Genomic DNA, 24,213 nt, shown 5'->3' on the forward strand with positions numbered 1-24,213 from the left:
CCCATCCTGACTTGTCGCGCTGCCGCGAACGCCCGCCCACTGGCCCTCACGCTGGAGGGGGCGGAGAAAGCGCTCATGCGCAAGCGCAGTTTACTGAGCAGGTCTGTGTAGAAGTTGAGTGAGGTACGTCTGGTTCTAACTATTTTTAATGCCAGCAACTACCGCTTACTGGACACTAAGCGCACAGTTACTGCATTCATTCATTCAACATGTATTTATGGAACGCTGTACATGAGGTCCCTGGCCAAAATCCCAGGAGGTACATATCCCCATTTTATCGATGACGAAACTGAGGCTCAGGCCCTGACCGGCTTGGCTCAGTGGATAGAGCATCGGCCTGCGGACTGAAAGGTCCCGGGTGCGATTCCTGTCAAGGGCATGTACCTTGGTTGTAGGCACATCCCCAGCTGGGGGTGTGCAGGAGGCGGCTGATCGATGTTTCTCTCTCATTGATGTTTCTAACTCTATCCCTCTCCCTTCCTTTCTGTAAAAAATCAATAAAATATTAAAAAAAAAAAAGAAAGAAAGAAACTGAGGCTCAGAGTGATCAAGTCACTTGTCCAAGATCATGCAGCTAGGTAGTGGCACTTTCTGCCCTATGTTTCTCTTCTGTCTCTTTTAACCTTTGGGAGTGCCTTTGACAGGAAAAGAGAAATTGTAACCACATTTTTCTCAATTTGTTCATCGCTTCCCATATTTCAATTTGGGCTACTATTATCACCTTCCCAGAAAGTGTAGCACAACTTAGTACAAGGCCGCCTTAGGACTTTTGTAGGCCCTGAGCACTTTTGCCTTGTGCTTGAGGAGATATATATATATATAAATATTTTACAAACTGCTTTGGTATAGAGATGAATGTATTAATGTTATGTAGCAAAACATTTTCTTTGACCTAAAAGTTTATTTTTCTTTCTGGTTTTAAAAGAACTTAAAACATTATTGTGGGCCCCTAAAAGTATTATGAGCCCTGGGCACTCTGCCTAACAGATGAGACTACTCTGCCTCAGTCCCCCAAAATGGGGTTCAAGCTCCCTCTTAGCATTCAAATCTTTCATAAGCTGGTTCTGTCATGGATAAGTGATATTTCATTGGAAAAGTGTATGGCAATTTACAGATCTATTTGCAGAAGGACCTGGGTGCAAATCCCTGTTCTGCAATTTACTAGTGAGATGATGCCATTGGACGTGCCATTTGATTTCTCAGATCCTCAGTCTCTTCTGCAAAGTAAGGGTGATGATATCTCACAAGGACCTTTGTAGAATTAAATGAGACAATATATGCAAAATGCTTGGCATACAAAAATTTAATATATGGGAATGGTTATTATAAGATAATCTAATATAAAGTAATATTGATACCCCTTCCAGCCATATAGGTCTATTGCTATGTTTTTTAGTTCTAATAAATAACTTGTGGTCACAATTGAACATCTCTGAAATCAGGAAATTTGTCTGTGCCAAATAAAAGAAGCTGTGGACCAATTGCCCTTATTTGTGCAGCAATGGACTTAGGCTTGAGTAGAAAGTTTCTGTATCCAGTTGTCACCTGAATTGAAACCCAATGCATAGCTAATGCTTATTTTTTTTTTATATATTTTATTGATTTTTTACAGAGAGGAAGGGAGAGAGATAGAGAGTTAGAAACATCGATCAGCTGCCTCCTGCACATCTCCCACTGGGGATATGCCCGCAACCCAGGTACATGCCCCTGACCGGAATCGAACCTGGGACCCCTCAGTCCGCAGGCCGACGCTCTATCCACTGAGCCAAACCGGTTTCGGCAGCTAATGCTTATTGAACTTATCAAGTGCCAGGTGACTTATTATGTTCCAGGAAATGTCCTAAGAATTATGCATAGTTCCTTATTTAATCCCTATAACAACCCCATGAAATTGGTGCTACATTCACCTATTTTATGAATGAGAAAACTGAATGTCATACAGGTCTAAAGTCATATAGGAAAAACTGGTAGTGCTGGGACTTGAACTCAAGCATATATCACTTCAGAGCTCCCATTCCTAGACACCATTCCATACATCGTCCCTTATATGCACTTGTAGCAGTTTAAATGTAGATCCTTATTGCTGCTTAAGTCTATGTCAAAGACATTAAACTTTTATTCAGCATTAAAGATAAACTCTTGTGAATGCAGAGTACCTGTCACATGCTAAGCAATGCAATTAAAGTAGAAAATGTCAATTCTTGTGATAAGTCGCAGAATTTTCAAAGTCAGGAGAGACTGTGTGACCCATTGCATCATAAAGAAAAACTATCCATTGGATGCCAAACATCTGTCAGGATTTCTAGTTAACTTTTTTTAAATGCTGTTTATATAAAGAGATGTATACACAAAATAGTCATTGCAGCACTGTTTATAATAGGAAAATCCTAGATACAAACTATTACGAGAAAGCTGTTATAATAAATTTTAGTATACATGTCTTATGGAATATATGCAGTGCAGCAATTAAAAGAAATGAGGTACATGTATATGTCCTGACATGGACAATCTCTAAGAAATGCTTCAAGTAAAAAATACAAGATGCAGAAAACTAAATAGTAATGCCAACATTAGTTAAACTAAAAGGAAGGGAAAATAGACAGGTGTTTGTGTGACTGAACATTGAGAGGGACTTTTCCTGTTGTCTTGAAACTGCTGCTGAGGCCCAAATCTGATTTAAAAAAAAAAAAAAAAAAGTCCATAAGAGCCCTGTTCTGCATTTAAAAATTGCCAGTGGTTGAAACCAGCTCTATTACAGCAGGGCGTTTGAAGAGCCATTACTGTTCTACCAGCCCTTCCACCAACCCCTCCTCCCTACCTATTCCCCATTTCCACCTCTCTCCCCACAGACAAACCATCACCACTACATGGAAAGAATGGGAGATGGGAGGGAAGTCAGCTTTTAGGGAAAATGAGTGTTCTGTGAAGACCCATCTTTTCCTCTTCTTTCATGAGAATCACTAGTGAACATTGGGCGTGCCTACAGAAGAAGAGACTGGCAGCCCCCCTCCAAACTACCCCCCTCCTCCCCCCCGCCCCATATATGTTTGTGCAGCAGCAGGCTCTCTGATCTGCTCTGCCCCATTGTTTCCTAAGGAAAACACAAATAGGGAGAGACCGCATGGCAGGGGCTCTGGATGGCATGGTGGGTGGCTCTAGATGGAGAAGGTCTAAAACTGCCCCCACCATGTTCACATATACCTTGACTTCCCAGTCCTAGATTGGAGAACAGCAAAGAAATGTTCAAGCTGGAAGTCAGCTGGAAGATGCAGCAAATATATGAGGAGTAATCCATTCCTAGGGGAGATTCACGAAATCACTCCAGGTACTGATACTTTGCCATATCACCTGTTCTTGTTTCATTTTTATCTGTTGATATTGTATAACTTCTTTTGTTATTCTATTCTTTATATTTTTCCAGAGCTTAAACATCTAAGTCATTTTCAAATCTCTATTGTGTTTATTTAAACCAAATTAGTTCATCTTCTTATTAGTTTTATAGGCTTAATTATTTTGTTAATCTTCCTCATATATTTTAGAATTTTGGTTCAGAGGCATATGTTGGATTGTAAACTGTTTTTCTCTATCTCTCTCTACACTTACCCCTTTTTGTATAGTGGTTTTGGACTTGCCACCAATCCAGAGTCAGATATTAAAATATTGGTGTCCCAATTTTTACAGTAATATTAAAAATAAAGCCGAAACCGGTTTGGCTCAGTGGATAGAGCGTCGGCCTGCGGACTGGGGGGTCCCGGGTTCGATTCCGGTCAGGGGCATGTGCCTGGGTTGCGGGCACGTCCCCAGTGGGAGATGTGCAGGAGGCGGCTGATCGATGTTTCTCTCTCATCAATGTTTCTGACTCTCTATCTCTCTCCCTTCCTCTCTGTAAAAAATCAATAAAATATATATTAAAAAAAAAAATAAAGTTTGTACTCTGAAATTTATTACTATGTGCATGTGCTATCTAATTTTTTTAAATTGTTTTATTGCTTAAAGTATTACAAAGAGTATTATATATGTCTCCTTTTTTTTTCTCCCCTTGACCTTCCCCTAGCCTCCCATACCCCCCAGTGTATTGTGTCCATTGGTTATGCTTATATGCATGCATACAAGTCCTTCGGTTGATCTCTTACCCACCCCCACAACCCTCCCTGGCCTTCCCGCTGTAGTTTCAATAGTCTGTTCAATGTTGCTCTGCCTCTGTATCTATTTTTGTTCATCAGTTTATAATGGTCTTTATTATCCATAAATGAGTGAGATCATGTGGTATTTTTCTTTCATTGACTGGCTTATTTCACTTAGCATAATGCTCTCCAGTTCCATCCATGCTGTTGCAAATGGTAAGAATCCCTTCTTTTTTACAGCAGCATAGTATCCCATCATGTAGATGAACCACAGTTTTCTAATCCATTCATCTACAGATGGGCACTTAGGCTGTTTCCAGATCTTAGCTATGGTAAATTGTGCTGCTATGAACATAGGGGTGCATATATCCTTTCTGATTGGTGTTTCTGGTTTCTTGGGATAAATTCCTAGAAGTGGGATCACAGGGTCAAATGGGAGTTCCATTTTTAACTTTTTGAGGAAACTCCATACTGTCTTCCATAGTGGCTGTACCAGTCTACATTCCCACCAGCAGTGCACAAGTGTTCCTTTTTCTCCACATCCTCTCCAGCACTTGTCGTTTGTTGATTTGTTGATGATAGCCATTCTGACAGGTGTGAGATGGTACCTCATTGTTGTTTTGATTTGCATTTCTCGGATGATTAGTGACTTTGGGCATGTTTTCATATGTCTCTTGGCTTTCTGAATGTCCTCTTTTGAAAGGTGTCTATTTAGGTCCTTTGCCCATTTTTTGATTGGATTGTTTATCTTCCTTTTGTTAAGTTGTATGAGTTCCCTATAAATGTTGGAAAAATATTTTAGATGTAGTTGATTGACTTTGATACATAATTCAATTAAGTAGGAACAAATACGTTAAAAATACTGCTTTAATAAAAAAGAAAAGGTCATTGCTATACTTCAAAATTTAGCAGGCTGACCAAAAAGTCAAAATCAAATTCATGGGAGTCTTTAGTCTCTGGATATGAAAAAGGACTAGATTCAAATCCTTTAGAAGTGATGTATAAGTGTAAGGATAACTACATGCTATATTCCCTTGTAAAAGAAATTTTGTAACCATTAAAATAGCCCCTCTCACCTGGCTGGTATGGCTCAGTGATTGTCAACCTATGAACCAGGAGGTCACAGTTTAATTTCCGGTCAGGGCATGTGCCTGGGTTGCGGGCTCCATCCCCAGTGTGGGGTGTGAGGAGTCAGCTAATCAATGATTCTCTCTCATCATTGATGTTTCTATTTCTCTCTCCCTCTCCCTTCCTCTCTGAAATCATTAAAAAATATTTTTAAAAAATAGTCCCTCCCCACAGCCATGTACCTTATACTGACCGCCCCCCTTCCCATTATAATCCTCTGGAGTAAAACTTATGGGGGTGTGACCTTCTAAAGTTGACCCATAGCAACAACAAAAATCACATAAGGTTAAAAGTGTTCTTGAACATTTCTCAGAAGAGTTTGGCACTGGAGACTGATTTATTGTCTCTGAGTTTTCCTTCAGTGTTTAATCTGATATAGCCCTCCCTTGGGTGACTACCAGGAGAAGTGGGTGGCTTAGATTTAAAGGCCATGTTACATGAAAAAATATGCATCTTTGAACTTTGGAACCATACTCAGTATGGCTAATGACCACGTCATGAAATCCACATGAAAACGAATATCCACTAAGAATATATCAGATTCAACTCTTTATCACAACTCTTTATCACATCTTACTCCAAGGCATGCACTTGCTTAGAATAAGGGAGGGCAGAACAACATTTAAATTTTCTCTATTGGTTTGTTGACCTTATACATTTAGTTGAAATAATGTAAGTTAAAAATGTGTGTATTAAACATGATAATTCTCACCATGGCACAAACATGGTAGGTGCTGTCAAGAACTGAGATCTTACCCTAGTTGCAAGCTAACAACTTAGCCTAATGCAGTTTCATGGATACAGGCAGAAGACATGAGATTTCTTGGGTCAGAGACAAAAGACTTCATTTTTCATAGCACTGCATGTAGCAACAGCATCAGCATATTTGCATCAGCTCCTGGATGTCTGAACACGGTGTGTTACAGGAGAGGAACCCTGAGCTTAGTGAAACCAAATATTTTATAGTGAAGAGTAAGCATTTCTGTCCTTTGCTCTGGAGGGAACCTATCTTTGAAGGCTTTTTGTTCTACAAACATCCTTGAAAGGATAGTTTAGGACAAATGACAGTCAGAGCCTCTGCTCTCAAGATGTGCAGACACTAGAGACCCACAGAGGGTTGTCTCCCAACAGGGACAAGATTTTATTGTGCTGTATCTATATATATGAAAGGCTAAGTGACCATCCCACTGGCCGACTGGCCAGTACCTATGACGCATACTGACCACCAGGGGGCAGACGCTCAATGCAGGAGCTGCCGAGGTGTGGTGACTGGGCAGTGGTGGTTCTCTGGTGACGCACCCCAGACAGAGAGGAGGGAGCCCGATTCCTCACCAGGCCATGCAATTCCACCTTCAGCCATGGGTTATGTTGTTGTTGGGGCACTGTCGGCCCTGATTCTGGTTTACTTACTACACACTTCCGTTTGCATTCCACACCCTGTATGACAACAACTTTGCAGAGTGCCCTCTCGCACTCCGGGACCCCTCAGGGGATGTGGGAGAGCAGGTTTTGGCCCCATCCCTGCAGGCTAGGCCAAGGGACCCCACCTGCCGGAGGGACCCCGCTCACTCTGCAGATGCCCTTCGAGCCACGGTGCCACCTTAGGTGTGGGACTGAGGGAGGTTGGCTCCTGGGTATATCTGGCCCATCTCGGCCAGTCCCGCCCTGCCGGCCAACTTCTAATTAATTTCCTTTCAATGTGCATGAATCCGTGCACCAGGTCACTAGTTGTATTATATTTGGAGAGAGGGGATGATAAGTAAATGGTTTGCTATCGAGGAAAGAATATGGTTTTGAGCCCTAGCTGGTTTGGTTCAGTGGATAGAGTGTCGGCCTGGGGACTGAGTGGTCCCGGGTTCCATTAGATTCTGCTCAAGGGCGGGTACCTTGGTTGCAGGCTTCTCCAGGGTCCAGGCCTAGTCAGGGGCGTGCAGGAGGCAACCAATCGATGTGTTTCTCTATATATCAATATTTCTCTCTGTCTTTCCCTCTCTCTAAAAATCAATGGAAAAATATCCTTGGGTGAGGATAACTAACTAACTAAATAAATAAATAAGTAAATAAATCAGGTTGGAGAAGAGGCTTTTAGACTGATAGCTAATAGTGAATCCCAGAACCAGGCTGCACAGACTTGGGCAGGCACCCTGCTGTAGGGGTTGTGGAGTCACAGAAGCAGCCCCCTCCCAGTAAGAAGAAGGACAGTGCTGAGTTGAGCATGACCAGGTATTCTCAGATTTACCCAATAGATCAGTCCTTCCTCTACCCAAAATTGCTCAAAAAATGAAAGAAAACTTACTCTTTGAAACAAGAACTAGGAAAAAGGGATTCATTCCCCTCTTCCATTCAGAGTGAACAGAGTGAGGCTTAGAAATAGCAGAGAAAACAACTATAAAACAGCGCACAGATACAAGAAGGACTCAAGTTGCCAAGTCAGAAAACTACCCAACTTTAGTTAGATTGAGTCCCAGCTTTGCCTCTTAGTAGCTGGAAAGTTTTAGGTAAGTCCTGTAAACTCTAATTCTTCACTTCTTGCCTTTAAAATGAGGAAATATCTAATTCTTCGGGTAGTTGTGAAGAGAAAATGAGGCAAAGCATGAAAAGCTCTTAGCAGAGTCCCTGGAAGTAAGTAAGCCCTCTGGAAACAGTAGCTGTGATGATTATTTCTGAGAACCAATCAATAGCTCCTGAAGCAGTTTCTCCTTTGCTATCATGGAATTCAACAGAGATCAGAAGGGTTTCTGCAAAATAACAAAACAATTGGGGAGAGAGGGAGGAGAGGGGAAGAATGGGAAACAGGCCTCTGCAGGCTTAGCTGGTTTGAAAGATTGACTGGAACACTGTCCAGGGTAAATTGGGCTGGCCCTTCCCCTTCCCCTACCCACTGTACAACCTGAAAGACATGCAATCACACACACACACACACACACACACACACACACACACACACACACACACAACCAATATCCAGAGTATGGCATCACTACTCCGTTTCCTGGAGAGGATATTGCCTTTATAGATGTATTCATTAGGAGAGGCTAGATTTTGCTGTGTAACAAATGACCCCAAAGTCTCAGTGGCTTGCAACCACAGAGGTTTACTTCTCACTCAACCCTGTGTCCATGATGGGTCAACTATGCCCCTATTCTAGGACCCAGGCTGATGAAGCACTCTTTCTCTCTGTGTGAAAAATTGCCAGATTTTGTGGCAGAAGGACAAGAGATATGGTGAACACCATGCTGGGTCTTCAGCTTCTATTCCAACGTGAACACACATCACTTGTGCTCATATTCCATTGGCCAAAGCAAGTCTTATAGCCTCACATCAACAGAATTGGGGCACATAATTCTCTTCTGGGGAGGTGAACATAGGTAAAGACTAATCCAGTCTACCACAGTGGACTCCCTCCCCATCCAGACACACTCACTTCCAAAGGGACTGCCAGCTACGGAAAGCTGTTTAGTAGCTGACTGACCCTGAGCCTTCTCTGAGCCTCAGCTTTATACTCTGTGAAATGGAGATGCCAATCAATAGCTCCTGAAGCAGTGGGATACTTGTCCTATGAGCTTCACAGAGAAGGGATAATAATGCAGATGAGACCACAGGTCTGAATATGGTTCGTAAACTGTAAAATATTACACTCCCATGAGGGTGTCTCATTACTAGTGTGATTTCATGAGAAGAGATAATAAAGCTTTTTATAGAGTACTTCTCCCTCTCCCTGCCCACAGAAAGGATTTGTTGAGCTTATTAGCACATAACCCAGTACCATGTTCAGCACTTTACCTTATTCAGTCCTCACAACTACATGGCAAAGTAGGGAATGTTATTAATTCCACTTCACAGATGTGATAACAAAGAGTTAAAGTTGCTTGCTCAAGGTCACATAGCTAGAGAATGGTAGACTCAAACCCAGGGCCATATGCTTTGGAGTTGCAACTGCTAATTTTAAAACAAAATAAAAAGAGATGTTCTAAATAAAAAAGAAAGACTAGCTAATGTTTAAAAACAAGTCTTATAATGTCTTCAAACCTTGAGTGATCTGGCTCACACTGTAGATACTTTAGCCACTGGGTAAGTTGGTGATGACATTATGGTGGCCTGATATTTCAAATAAATACTTCCAGGTATAAATGTTGTTAATGAATTGAGGATGAGAATGGAATAGAAGTGGAGAGGATTAAGTACTGAATTGAGAATGAGGGCTTGACTCAACTCATCTGAAACCAGTTGCGTGACCTTGGGTAGGTCGCCACCCCTCTCTGAGCCTCATTTTTCTGATCTGTAATGTGGAGATGTTATTTGATCTCAGAGAGCAATCCAGTCCAGTGATTTTCAGATGAAGGAACTGCAGAGTCTGCTAGAGAGGTTCTGTTCTGCCTCAACCCTCTTCCAATGTCCTCCCCCTCAAAGAACAACCACATAGGACTTAATTTCTTGAAGGGTTTTATGGATGGGACTCTTGTTCCAAAACTTTAAAATCAGCTGGATAAGGGAATCTTTAGGTTCTCCCCACTCCTAGAGTCTTTAATATTTGTGTTTCCTGATAAGAAAGCTGTAAGATCCACCCAGGAGAGGCCATTTAGTGGTCATACATCACAGTGAATAGGGCATTCACTCATTAGACATCAGCAATTCACTCATCACTGACCAATAACTATGCTTGAATTTGGGCTTCTCTCTCCTGTCCACTGGAGCGCCTCAGTACTCCCTCCCTGTTTTTGTCCTCAGGCTCTCATATTGGCAAACAGGAAGGGTCAATGGACATCTATAAAATGGGAATGGTGGCCCTTCATTTATTGGATTGTTGTGAAGGTTAGAAAGTTATATAATATCCCACTCCACAGAAGCCCCTACCCCTCATTTTCATCCCTCTGCTCTCCTGCCAGGGTTTCAGCTACCTCCTGGAGGAGGCCCCTACAGCCTTCAAGGTTGTTCCTGGCTTCTCTGAGGAGTGTGTGTGTGTTGGGGCGGGGGGGGGGGGGGGGTGCGACGGGGAAGAGGGAGAACTTTCCCTCTTAGTTCATCTGGGTAGTCAAGTAATCAAATTGACATTAGACAACTTAACAGGATAAAATAACCAAATTTAATTACATATGTACATATTGGGGTTCCATAATAATATAGTGCCTCAAGACAAATTAGACAGTTGAGGCTTATCTGTTATCTTGAGCTAAGGAGAAAGGGGTTGTGGTTTGGGACTTCAAAGGGGAGGAAGGCAATTCACATGGAGATGAAAACAAATGTTTGGTAGATAAATGTTTGCTGGGCCAGCTTTAATGATGGGACACACACAGGGCTTTTTGATAAAAGGGTTCTTACTAGATTCCTCCTTGTCTATCACACTTTAGTTCATATTAAATTGTAGTTCTCTATGATGATAGCTTCCTTCCTGGGGCAGGTCCTCTATCTAAAATCTTGTAGGCTGTGAGGGGGAGGTCAATGGTGTTTCTCGAGTCTTTTCTTTCTTAAAAATAACCAGCTTAAAATAATAAATATCTCCCAAAGGCATATTTTGGGGTGGCAAAACCTCAGGGCTATCTCCTTCCTCTGGTGCCTCAGTACAGATGAGGATTTAAATATTTTAGGGTCTCCACAACACAGTATCTGTGAGACAAATGAAACTTTTGAGAACAGATAGAAATAAGTTTAATGAATTATTATGCTTAAAAGTCTTTGGTCTTGCCAAAGATCCTTTTCCCCTCCATATATTAAAGAGAAAGTTAAGGAGCAAAGGTAGTGTGAAGGAACAAGAATTCTTTCTTGCCTTATATATATTCTGGATGTTACAGGTTTAATGGCTGATGTCCCCCACCCTGAGCTAAGGAGGAAAGGTGTCATTTGTGTTGGGTTCACTGCTTTATACCTGGTATGAGATGTAAAAACAGAAACACAAAAATAGCGTGTTTCCTCAATAAATGAACACATGGTAGCTGGGCTTCACTGAGAACTGACAATAGCTGGGGTCAGTGATTTTCAAAACTACTGAGAAAACCACTTCCTGCTTCCCTGTTCATCTAGTCTGGTATCAAAATGAAAAAACTGGCAGAGCCGAGCATTTCTGATGTGCTCCACAAGGGGGTGTAAGAGGCCCACACTGGGCCAGTTCCACAGCAGAAGTCCTGGCGCTGGTCATAGGTCCCATTGTGTTGCTCACGCAAATCTGGTTCCACAGCACTATTTCCTCAGTCCATTTTTTAGTTCCTCTCTTTTCCTGACCCAGGAGGAAGTAGAGAAGCTTTTGAAGTCAGGTGGGCTTGGATTAAAATCCTGGGTTCTGTCATTTGCTGAGACATTGACACATGAGTTGGCATTTTGAGCTATTGTATTAATAAATGGTAACTTACTCCCAAAGCCAGGGAATCACAGAATTATAGACTTTTGGTGCAAGAAGGGACTTTAAAGATCGTCCAGTAGAGCCCCCACATTTCACAGATGAGGAACACTGAGGTCTTTGAGCACTTAAGCCTGGGGCTTGCACACAGCTGCATTCTTAGAAATGCATAGACAAAAGAGCATTCTCAATGAATGAATGAATGAATTGATAAAAGGGGCCTTACTAGATTCCTCCTTGTCTATCACACTTTAGTTCATATTAAATTGTAGTTCTCTATGATGATAGCTTCCTTCCTGGGGCAGGTCCTCTATCTAAAATCTTATAGGCTGTGAGGGGGAGGTCAACGGTGTTTCTCAAGGAAAAGATAAGTCCTTTAACCAACAAACATGTGCCTTCTTTTAGAGCAGGACTTTGCATTCAGAAAAAAACACAGGCTGCTATATTTAGCATCCAGCTTTAGCAGTGACTAACTTGAGCAAGTTACTTGACTTCTTGTGCCTCAGTTTCCTCATCTCAGTGAGGAGAGGGGTAGAAATTGGAGATATTAACAGTACCTACCTCAAACGGTGTTATGAGGATCCAGTGAGCTCATACATAAAGTGCTCAGCTCAGTGCCTGGCACCTAAGAGGCAAGGTGTAGATGTTAGTTCTTATCTTGGTCATGTAACCTTTCCGAGCCTGTGTTCACATCTATAGAGTGATTTTACATATCATTATGGATGACACAACCTCAGCAAAGAAACTTGCTCATGGTAATGATATAAAATACAATCTATATACACTGAGTGGCCCTATCAGTACTTCATTAACACTTCCAAAAATACTGAATATTGAAAACTTCCTAAGCAAATACTCTCAAGGTTTTATTATTATTATTATTTGCATAACTAATTCACTTCATTGTACTGATGGGGTGGTCATAACAACCTGACCGGTCATAATAATCTGGCCACTCAGTGTATATAAAAAACCCTAATATGCAAATAGAATGAATGGCAGAACAACCGAACAACCTGTTGCTATGATGTGCGCTGACCACCAGGGGGCGCATGCAGACCATGGTAGGCGTCGGCCATGGTGGAATGGTGAAGCAGGTGAGCGGGGGGAACCAGGCCAAGGTGGGGTGACAGTCGCTGTCATCAGGGCGAGCCTCTGGTGGTTACTGAAAATTCTTTGCTCCCGTGTGCTGCAGTCCCACCCGGCGCTTGCACCTGCTGCCAGCACTGGCTCTGCTTGCATCCGCTGCCAGTGCTGGGCCACTGTTCACACCCACTGCTGGTGCCCGGCACCGGCCCTCATCGCTCAGCGCTGTCAGCGGGTGTGAGCAGCAGCTGTCAGCCCCGATTGCCCCTCAGGGCTTCTCCACCTCCCCCTGCTCCTCAGGGGCGATTGGGGCAGCAGTAGCTTGCATCCTCTGCAGGCAACGGCTCCTCTTGCATTTGCGTGCCAGTCCCAATTGCTCAGTGCTGTCAGTGGGTGCGAGCGGCAGCTGCTGGTCCCGATCGCCCCCCTGAGGGCTTATCCACCTCCCCCTGCTCCTGAGGGGCGATTGGGGCAGCAGCTGCAGCTTGCACCCACTAACAGTGCCTGCTCCGCTCGCACCTGCTGCTGGCACTGGCCCTAATGGCTCTGCGCCATCAGCAGGTGCCATCAGCACATGGGAGCAGCGGCGGTGGGAGCGGGGTTGCTGGCAGATAGGGGACTGGGAGCTGTGGTGGGAGGAGCCGGGTGGTGGCACAGAGGATGGGCCAAGACCCGCCCCTGTGCCCACTGCAGCCTCACGGTCCACAGTTTCTTTCAAGGTGCATGAATTCATGCACTGGGCCCCTTGTATATAATGAGTGTTATTATATCCTCTTCCATGAGGTAAAGAAAGCTCTTCACAACCTCTCACCCCTCTTTGCTACTGCAGTAGTTGAGATCTTATGTCTTTTCTCCCCTGGAGTACTGCAATGGAGTCTGCACCTTGGGAGGAAATGAGTGATACCATGTGGCTGGAGACTCAGCTCCAAGGGCCTCAGCCAATTGTTGCTAGAAAGGCATATAGGTTCCTTGTATGAGTTTCCAACAGCTGCTGTAACAAAGTACCACAAACTGGGTAGATCAAAACAACAGAAATGTATTCTCCAATGGTTCTAGAAGTTAGACATCTGAAATCAAGGTGTGGACAGGGCCCTGTACCCTCTGAGGTTGGGGAGAATCCTTCCTTGCCTCTTTTAGCTTCTGCTGGTGGCCATCAATCTGTGTTCCTTGGCTTACAGCTGCATCATTGCAGTCCCTGCCTCTATCATCAGCCACATGGCATTATCCCTCTTGTGTGTTCGTGTCCCTTCTCTTCTTTTAAGGACATTAGTGATATAGGATTAATGGCCTATCCCAGTAATTGGCAAACTGCGGCTTGGCAAACTGCGGCTCGCGAGTCACATACGGCTCTTTGGCCCCTTGAGTGTGGCTCTTCCACAAAATACTGGCTCTTCCACAAAATACCGACTCCTGCGCATGGGCCACGAAGTTTCAATCGCACTGTATGTGCATGCCCGCACATGGTATTTTGTGGAAGAGCCACACTCAAGGGGCCAAAGAGCCGCATGTGGCTCACGAGCCGCAGTTTGCCGCCCACGGGCCTATCCTATTCCAGGAGTTATAGCCTAATTCTCTCTGCAAAGACCCTATCTACACTAATAAAAGACAAAGATGCTAATTGACTGTAACCTTCGCTACGCCCAAGCCACGCCCACCAACCAATCAGAGCGACTATATGCAAATTAACCAAACCAAGATAGCGGCCGGCAGCCATGGAGCTAGAGCAAGCAGGAGGCTTGGTTGCCCCGGTGATGGAGGAAGCCAAGCTTCCCACCTGCCCTGGCCAGCTGTGGCCTCCACAAAAGGCAACAAAGTTTCAAATATAGAAGACAAATAAATCCCAGATGCCTGCTTCCAGCCAGCCTCCACTGGGAGCTTGGGTGGCTACTGGCTGTGGCCAGCCTGCAAATAGCCATCAGCCCCTCATCCAGGCTGGCCAGGCACCCCAGCGGGGACCCTACCTTGAAGGGGCTGTGGCCAGCCTGCAAACAGCCATCAGCCCCTCACCCAGACTGGCCAGGCACCCCAGCAGGACCCCCACCCTGATCCGGGACATCCTTCAGGGCAAACCAGCCGGCTCCCACCCATGCACCAGGTCTCTATCCTATATAATAAAAGGGTAATATGCAAATTGACCCTAACAGCAGAGCGACTGGGAATCATTGGTCACTATGACACACACTGACCACCAGGGGGCAGATGCTCAATGTAGGAGCTGCCCCCTGGTGGTTAGTGCACTCCCACGGGAGCTCTGCTCAGCCACAAGCCAGGCTGACAGCTGCCAGTACAGCCTCTCCCACCTCCTCAGCAGCACTAAGGATGTCCGACTGCAGCTAGGCCGGCTCCCCGCTAGCAAGTGGACAGCCCCCGAGGGCTCCCAGGCTGCCAGAGGGATGTCTGACTGCCAGATTAGGACCAATCCCCCGGGGAGCGGGCCTTCGCCAGCAGGTGGTCATTCCCCGAGGGGTCACAGACTGCGAGAGGGCACAGGCCGGGCTGAGGGACCCTCCCGAGTACACTAATTTTTGTACACTGGGACTCTAGTCAATAATAATAAAAGGGTAATATGCTAATTAGACCGGACATCTTTCCAGACAAAGCCAGGGCCGGAGGGAAGCCAGCCGGGTCCTGGGTGCTGGAGGGAAGCCAGTGCTAGCAGCCGGGGGAAGGAAGGCCTACTCTGGCACGAATTTTTGTGCATCGGGCCTCTAGTTTCCAAATAAGGTTGAATTCACAGGTACCAAGGATTAGGACTTCAACATTTCATGGGGGAGGAGGTTTTGAGGGGAGGAACACAAGTCAACCCACAAGACTTGTTAAAAGATTTTTTTTAAAAAAATGGAAATTTAATGAGCTCTTCCAATTTATTAATATTTTATTTATATATAAGATATATTAATAATTATATTGATTTATTTTGTTGATTACATAAAGTTAATGCATTTATTATTATAAACAATATATTATATGAATTCTAATTCTATTAATTATTAATAAAACAAATTGTTTGAATTAATTTTATAATTTATTATAATGAATCAAAACATTTCTGTGGACCTGAAAGGCCCTTAGGCCATCACTTTTCATCCCTGGCTTCATGGACTATCAGGGTGGTCTTCCCATAAAGCAAAAACGGTAATGTTATGCCCTCCATGATGGCGAGTTCTGTCAGCAATAGCTGACAGAAGCATCCTTTTAATGAACACCACCAGCTACGTCTCCCCCACATCCCCTAGTGGAGCCTGTCTGAATCTGACCTGAAACAGACCTTCACTGCCAGGCTTACGAGTTTTCTCCAGAAACAGTCTCCATTTCCCCAACTCTCCACCCCCAACAACCCACCCCCCTGTTTTCTCTGCTACTCACTCCAGGCCCAGTTCAAAAGCCACCTTCCTCTCTGAATCCTGCCAGGCATCATAGTGTCTCCCACAGGGTTCCACAGGACCTTGCTTCTGCATTTTGCAACACTGGTTTTCCGGGTATCACAGTGAGGTTTTACTAGTCACTGCTTCTCAGGAACTTTACCTTGGTTGTTGTATTAGTTTGTCAGGGCTGTGACAAAGATTCTTTGCTTGAACAAACTTTAATCAAGGTTATTCTGGGGAACTTTATGCACTTCCTTGTAAACACGAATTTCAGCAAGAATTCTTCTAAGTCAGTTTAACCGAAACCCTTGATCCTTGATATCCGATCACCCTCAATATCTAATCAGGTTCTTCATCCTCTCCTGTTCCTCAAGTGATGTCTGTCTTTAGCAAAAGTCCTGTTAGATCAACTTAGCAAGAACTCCCCCTTACCTATGATGTATTCTTTTAGTAATTTCCACCCACTGACTCCACCCTGTTCCCTGGCTGTAAATTCCCACTTGCCCATGCTGTATTTGGAGTAGAGCTCAATCTTTCTCCCCCATTTCTCCCTGTGTGTCCTGCATTTCCTCTTTCTCTAAAAACACCACTCATTGGATTAGGTCCACCCACATGACCTTATTTTAGGTGAATTACCTCTTTAAAGATCCTGTCTCCAAATATAGTCATATTCTGAGATATTGGGAATAGGACTTCAACATGAATTTTGGGGTGGTACAATTTAGCCCATAACTGTCATTTCTTTAAAAAATGTTAATAACCCAAGTAATATAGAAACTTGTTGTTATTGCCTCCAACAATACAGGTAAATTTAGCTAAAGCCCTCCTTTCCCCACCCCACTCCATCCAACTGTTAACACTGCTACCAGACTGTTTCTAAGCCTTTGCAAATATGGTGAACTCACATAAAGATACAGTTGATTTTTCCTTTACATAAATAACATTATATTGTCCATACTGTTTTGCAAATCCTCCTCATCATTATTTTAAATGTGTATATTCACCCACCCTTGCTCAGACCCAGAGTTTAGCAATGGCTAAGTATGTTCAGAACATTTGTTTAAATATTGAAAGGAATGAAGGCATGGAATATAAATCCACTAATGAGTTTTGTAGCAGTCACCTGATATCATAGGGCCTCATTTTTCTTGAGTGTAAAATGGAGGACAATAATTATAATAATCACCTCCTCCAGTCCTCAAATGATCAATTAGAGTTTATCCTTATTCAAAAAGAGACAAGGGGCCCAAAATGGAGTCACTTATGCTAAGCCCATGTCACCAAACTGAGACTTAATATCTAACCTAATGGTAGTTTCAACCTCCCCCAGGAATATAATCTTAACTGGCCAGTCTGGAATTTCCTGGTCAGCACTAATGAGATAATTCACCTGGTAGACCCCCTTTATCTTGCCTGAAATAATCCTTTCTTCTGTTTTGACTTCCTTGTACCTCCCCCCCCCCCCCCCCGCCCCACCCCACCTCCCGCTTCTGCCTTTAAAAATTTTTCCTTTTCGGCAGCTCTTTGGAGTTCCTTTCTATTTGCCAAATGGGATGCTGTCTGATTCATGAATCGTTGAATAAAGCCAAATAGATCTTTAAATTTACTCAGTTGAATTTTTATTTAACACCCTTCACTATAATACTCAACCAGCATTGTCAACAGGAAGTCCACTATCTTTATTCAGTTTCATTTCCTTGATATTTCTGAGAATCTGGGGAATGCTTCCGTTCTCCATAAAACCCATCCTGATGGAAGCTAACATCTGTTGGCCAGGCCACTCTTCTGAGGATCTGTCTGCTCTCTGTTCCTCTTTACCCAGAATCCTTTCTGTCAGTTCCCCAAAGCACACCTAATACCAGAAGGTTCCGCTTAAAGTATTTTACTACAGCCTTTCTGGTGGCATCATTATCCTCCCCCTCATTATTACCTCTCAGAGAAGCCTGGGGGGTGGGGGTGGGAGGTAGGTCCTGTCAGCGTTTCCCTAGCAGGTGAGGACTCAGAGGCTCAAAGAGGTTGAGGAGCTTTCCCAAGTTCACTCAGCTAACGGGCGGGAGAGCCAGGCCCAACGCATTTTCCAGCGCTTGGCTATTATCAGTGGTGGAAGCACAGCTCATTTAAGCTGTTTCACACAAAAGCATTAAGGTAACTGAACCACATAGTGAGATAGTATTCTATTTTCAGTTATCTTCCATTCCTTCTGATTCAATCGAGGAAAGCCTCAGAAACACTCGAATACCCGTTGAAAAGTTCTCTAATGTGCCAATCTCCCTTTCTAACACAGAAAGAGCAGGCAACAGTATCTAGCTTGAGTTTAATGACATTGTTTTGTTTTCCTTGTATTTACTTTTATGGAAACATGTTGGTTTCCCATATAAATGCTCTATAAAAATATATTTAAGTTTTTAAAAGTGAGTAGATTTACAGGACAGTATTAAGTCAACAAATAGTATGGTTAGTTCATTAAAATGGCAAAAAAATTGTGAGGTTTGGGGCCTCAAGGCTGGGGAATAGTAATAAGGAGGAACTTAAGACAGGATGCCAGAATCCATTGCCTGGCCTGGCCTCTTCAGTCCCCAGGGGCCACCTCTCTCCTCAGTTCCTGGCAGGGATCCCGAGCCTCCAGAAAAGACAGTTACCATCTAAATACTCCAGACCCACCAGGAGTGCAGCCTTTTCTTTATGCTGCCTTATTGTCCTTAAATTTCTCCATTTCAAGGAGGTGAGGGGTTCCATCTCTCTTAGCATAATAAAAATCACTGGCATTTTTCTCTTAAACAACAAAAAAAAGAGCAGCCAGTTTTCTCCTCACATGCAATTAAATGACAGGCAGCTTTGCCAAGGCGGTCCTTTAGGTCCATTAAAGGCCTGGTAGAGCCTTCGGTCCTAAGAGCAGCCTCCCAGCGGGAGGGCTTTGCTCCTCCCTGCTCAGAGTGAAAACTCTTCCTGGTGCATGGCTCTGACCTAGGCCCTGGCGTCTTCTGTTCAGACATGCCAGTTTTTCTTGGGCCAGTCTCCTTGGCTTGGCATTCGAGGCCCTTCACAATCAGTCCAGTAAGGTGAGGTAAAAGCACATTGGGCCAGGACTCTGGATACCGGGGTTCTGGTGCTAGAGTGAGCCCTAATTTGCGGTGTGACCTCTGTGGGTCCCGTTTAACCATCAGTAGAAAGAAGGGACTGCCTCGTGGTCTGAGAAGGAATAGACAAGAAAGATTTGGACAGATCAGTCAGGTGGTGATAGGTAAGAGAGATCATGGTGAACTGAAGTGGTGGTAGCAATAAGATAGAAGGAGTATTGGACAGGTGCGAAAAGTATTTCTAAGGTAGAACTGATAGGTCTTGCTGATGGGTTGAATGATCTTTTACCCTCTCTGCCTCCACCCCCTTCGGTATTTAACTTTGAAGTGTCCTCTGCCTCTGTCTCTGGACTTGACCGTGTGCCTGGCTTTGGGTAATAGAATGAAGCAGAAGTGCAAGTATGGTGCTTCTAAGTCTACAACTCGAGAGGCCTTGCTCTTTCCTGTGTTTCTGTCATCTCCATGAGGACATTCCTGAGGTCGCCTACTGGCATGGAACAGATACGTGGCAGAGACTTGAAGTGCCCAGTCAGCCCAGTTGAGACTCGTCTAGATCAGTGGTCGGCAAACTCATTAGTCAACAGAGCCAAATATCAACAGTACAACGATTGAAATTTCTTTTGAGAGCCAAATTTTTTAAACTTAATCTATATAGGTAGGTACATTTTTATTAACTTAATTAGGGTATTCCTAAGGCTTAGGAAGAGCCACACTCAAGAGGCCAAAGAGCCGCATGTGGCTCCCGAGCTGCAGTTTGCTGACCACAGGTTTAGATGAGTCTTTTCTAGAGCTGACATTCTGTGGACTGTGGCTTGAGACTGAATTAATTGACCAGCTCAAGATCTAAGAGGCCGAAAGAGCCAGAGCTGCAGTCCAGCTCTCAGACTTGACCATACCCAGCCCAGCCACAGGGAGGACTTTGATGCTTTGCCACTTCAAATTGTTTTATGCCTGAGGCATCCCATGTCAGGAAAAACAGGTCTGCTGGGAATTAAGCTGGCCTCCTGGCTTCCCAATGGGTCTTCTCATGTAAATAATCAGCCAAAAAGCTCTATAGGTTGAGGAAGCTGCTCGCACTTGATCCCTCTTAACACTCCTCCCATCCCAAATGACTGGTTTCAGCAGTTTTCTGTCTTGTCTTTTAAAAAGGAAGATAGGTGCTTTTAAAACTTGCCAGAGCCTTAGCTGGTTTTGCTCAGTGGATAGAGCGTTTGCCTGTGGACTGAAGGGTCCTGGGTTCTATTCCAGTCAAGGGCACATGCTGGGGTTGTGGGCTCAATCCCCAGTAGGGGGAGTGCAGGAGGCAGCTGATCAATGATTTTCTCTAATCATTGATGTTTCTATCTCTCCTTCTCTCTTCCTCTCTGAGATATATATATATATATATACACACACACACACACATATATATACACATACACACACACACACACACATATATTTTAAAAACTTGCTAGAAAGCAGATGTTCAGCATAAAATATTTGAACAATATAGAAATGTACGAAGAAGAGTAAAAGTCAACTAAAAATATTATGTACCTACCCCTGTTTGAGTGATCTTTCATGAACATTTTTGTGTTCATCCTCCTAGGCTTTCTCTAAGAAATACAGGGTGGGGCAAAAATAGGTTTACAGTTGTGAGTACGTGAAAGAGTTGATTCTTGTGTTATTATTTACTCTTATATTATTTTCCATAGAAACAACTATAAACCTACTCTTGCACACCCTGTATAAAGACATATATTGTTATAATGAAGACAGGACCATACTACAAATACTATTATAATTTTTTAAAAGTTCAAATTGTGATTTATGAAAATACAAAGTGAACATTTTTCAAAGTTTTATTAACTTAGTAATTAATGAATTGTCAACTGAAAAATAATATTGACTAGATGTTTTGTCACCAAAAAGGATTTATTCTGGAAAAAGAAGGGGTTGCAACCCAGTGTACGCAGATGTGGCTAGCCATGTACCTACCCACTCTGGCTTTCAGACCTAGGTGGAGGGATAGTCATAGAAGGGAAAAGAAAGTTAAGGAAAGGGGAAGTTAGAATCATAGAGTGTTATTATAAACAGAGTTCTTCTTATAGGGTTTGGCCTGTAGGGTTCTCAAGATTCCAATTCCCATAGAGTGTGAGAACTTCTATAGCCCTAGGTCCTCCCAATTAGTCTTCTGCAGAATGAACCAGTCATATAGTAAAACCAGTTCAAAGGAGAATCTGATTAACATACAGCGATACATACACACAATTAAGATTGCAGAAGTACATTTTCTAATAGATGTAAAATTGATAACTATCATTAGCACAATAAACTGATGTTTAATCTCTTAAATTGTACATTTACAGACAAAATCAGTTTGTATTTCTATGAACAAGAAAAATTTGCATTATTATAATTTTTCTACAGTTTATAGGGTTGTGAAATAGCTGAGTCAGAGATAGTGAAAGACAAGCCCTAGCTGGTTTGGCTCAGCGGCCTGCGGACTGAAGGGTCCCGGGTTGGATGCCAGTCAAGGGCACATGCCCGGGTTGTGGGCTCGACAGGAGGCAGCTGATTAATGATTCTCTCTCATCGTTGTTGTTTCTATCTCTCTCCCTTCTTCTCTGAAATCAATAAAAATATATTTTTTTAAAAAGAAAGAAGAGTACAATGAACAACCTTACATCCTTCATCTAGATTTGCTAATTTTGCCACAGTTGCTTTATTTCTGTGTACTATACGTACACACACACACACACACACACACACACACACACACAGACACACACACACATGCCTTTTCCCCCCGAATCATCTGAAAGTTGCTGGTTTGATGTCTGTTTACCTCTAAAATCATTAGCACATATCTCCTAAGAACAAGAACACTTTTCTACACGATCATAATGTTATTGTCACATTCAGTAAATGCATGATTAATGCCATAAAACCTAAAAACAGTTAATGTTTACATTTCTTCGATTGGCCTGATTATGTTGTTTTATAACTTTTCAGTCTTCATCCAGCAGTATAAGAAGCATTTAGTTTCCATGTCTCTTTAGTGTCCATTAGTCTGGAACAATCCCCCCTGCCCTTTTTTTTTGTCTTTCCTGACATTGGCATTTTTGAAGAGTCCAGGGCAGTTGTTTATAAAATATTTCATAATTTGAGTTTGTCAAATGTCTCCTCATTATTCAATCAGTTCACACATTTTGGGGCAAAAGGCTGTCTAGACCATGCCATGTCTTTCTAGTGCATCCCATCGGAAGGCATATGTTATCAGCTTGTTCCATTATTGGCAATGACCTTGTCTGTGTTTTTGGGCAAGTGACTTCACCTTGTTGAATCCTTGACTTTTCCATCTGTAAAAAGGATTCATTCATATAAAGTGCTTAGTCTAGTGTCAGACACATGTTAAATGCTCAATAAATGAAAGCTACCTTTGCCAACAGTGCTGTTATTATTTAAACCTGAGAAAATTCTGTTATTCAGTGGATTAAGGGGATAGAAACAATGAATTTGATTTTGAAGATCCTGATCCAGCTCTGTGACCTTGAACAATTCTTGTCCTCATTCTGATGAACTCCATTTCCCTCACCTCTAAGTCAGGGCTCAGAATCCCTACCCTGCAAACTTCATAGCATCATTCAACAGATTGCATGGGTATCTACTGTGTGCAGAGTAATCACAGTCCCAACGCTAAAAGCAAAGAGTGAGCGTTGCTATTCTCCTCCTTTAACACATGGTTAATTGGCGTTTCAGAGCCAAAGCATAGCAAAGTGGGGACTCCATCCAGCCCTCCCTGACCTCTGTGCCTGTCCTCTTTCCTTTAGGTCACCGTGTCAGAAGAGCAAAGGAGCATTAGATGTGAAAACGCTCCACGGAGCTGCAGAGCCCTATAAAGGTAAAAGGGTATTTCATCAGCCCAATTACATTCCTTCTAGCGAAAACGTAACTGGGAGGACAGCAGGAGACTTTGGGTACATTTTTTTCTTCTTTTCAATTCTTGAGATAATTCATGAGAGTCTTAGGTTGATGTCATTTACCAAGGACTTCTCCTACATTCTCCTACTTCTCCTACAATTACTAGGTGAAGGTAGCAGAGATCCAGCCAGCCCAGAATCAAATCTTCAATTGAAGAAGCTAATTAGAAAAGCTTTTTGAAGTAGTAATTCATTTAGGACCTTCTTCTGAAGAAGACCCAGAAAAAGCACAGGTTATTCCCACTTATATTCCCCTGGGGAGAAGTCAGACACACGGTCACCCTAACCACAAGCGAGGCTAAGCAAAGATGGTTTGGTGGGGCAGCCATATGCCTGGCTACAGGGCTACTCACAGGCAAAAAAGGGAGGAAGGGTTTGGTGAACAGTCAGCAATTTCTGCCATATGTCATTCCAGATAGCCTACATTTCCTTGAGGATCTGTGTTAGTTTCCTAGGCCTGCCATAACAAAGTACCACACATTTGGTGGCTTAAAACAGCAGAAATATCTTGTCTCACATTCTGTAGCCCAGAAATCCAGGTGTTGGCAGTGCCAATCTCACTCATGTCTTTTCTAGCTTCTGGCCACTTTAAGGAGTTTCTTGGCTTGTAGATGCATCACTCCCATCTCTGTCCTGACATGGCCTTCTCTATGTGTCTTCACATTGTCTTCCCTTTTATGTATCTGTCTCTGTCTGAATTTCCCCCTTTTTTTTATTTTTTTAAAAAATATATTTTATTGATCTTCTACAGAGAGGAAGGGAGAGGGATAGAGAGCCAGAAACATCGATTGGCTGCCTCCTGCACACCCTCCACTGGGGATGTGCCCACAACCAAGGCACATGCCCTTGACTGGAATCGAACCTGGGACCCTTCAGTCCGCAGGCCGACGCTCCATCCACTGAGCCAAACCAGTCAGGGCTGAATTTCCCCTTTTTAAGGACCCCAAATCTATTAGATTAAGGCCCACTTTCATGACCTCATTTTTAACTTAACTATTTCTTTAAAGAGCCTGTTTCCAAATAAGTCCACATTTGGAGGTATTCAGGGTTAGGACTTCAATATATCTTTTTGGGAGGGATACAATTCCATTGATAGCAAGGTCTAATATCTGCAACCAACTTTTGGGCACTGATATC

The 24,213-nt window shown here is 43.3% G+C and overlaps 1 long non-coding RNA gene across 1 annotated transcript in view; it reads left to right on the forward strand.

The window, feature by feature from the left end:
* The first annotated feature begins 1,728 nt into the window (after positions 1–1,728).
* LOC118667119 overlaps positions 1,729–24,213 on the forward strand; it is a 32,715-nt gene continuing 10,230 nt past the window's right edge. The window contains exons 1-2 of the long non-coding RNA XR_004971163.1: positions 1,729–3,325; positions 22,927–22,997. This is a non-coding gene — a long non-coding RNA (uncharacterized LOC118667119). The remainder of the gene's footprint in view (positions 3,326–22,926; positions 22,998–24,213) is intronic.

The sequence above is a fragment of the Myotis myotis genome, unplaced genomic scaffold (genome assembly GCF_014108235.1).
Source record: "Myotis myotis isolate mMyoMyo1 unplaced genomic scaffold, mMyoMyo1.p scaffold_m19_p_12, whole genome shotgun sequence".
Classification (NCBI taxonomy): Eukaryota; Metazoa; Chordata; class Mammalia; order Chiroptera; family Vespertilionidae; genus Myotis; species Myotis myotis.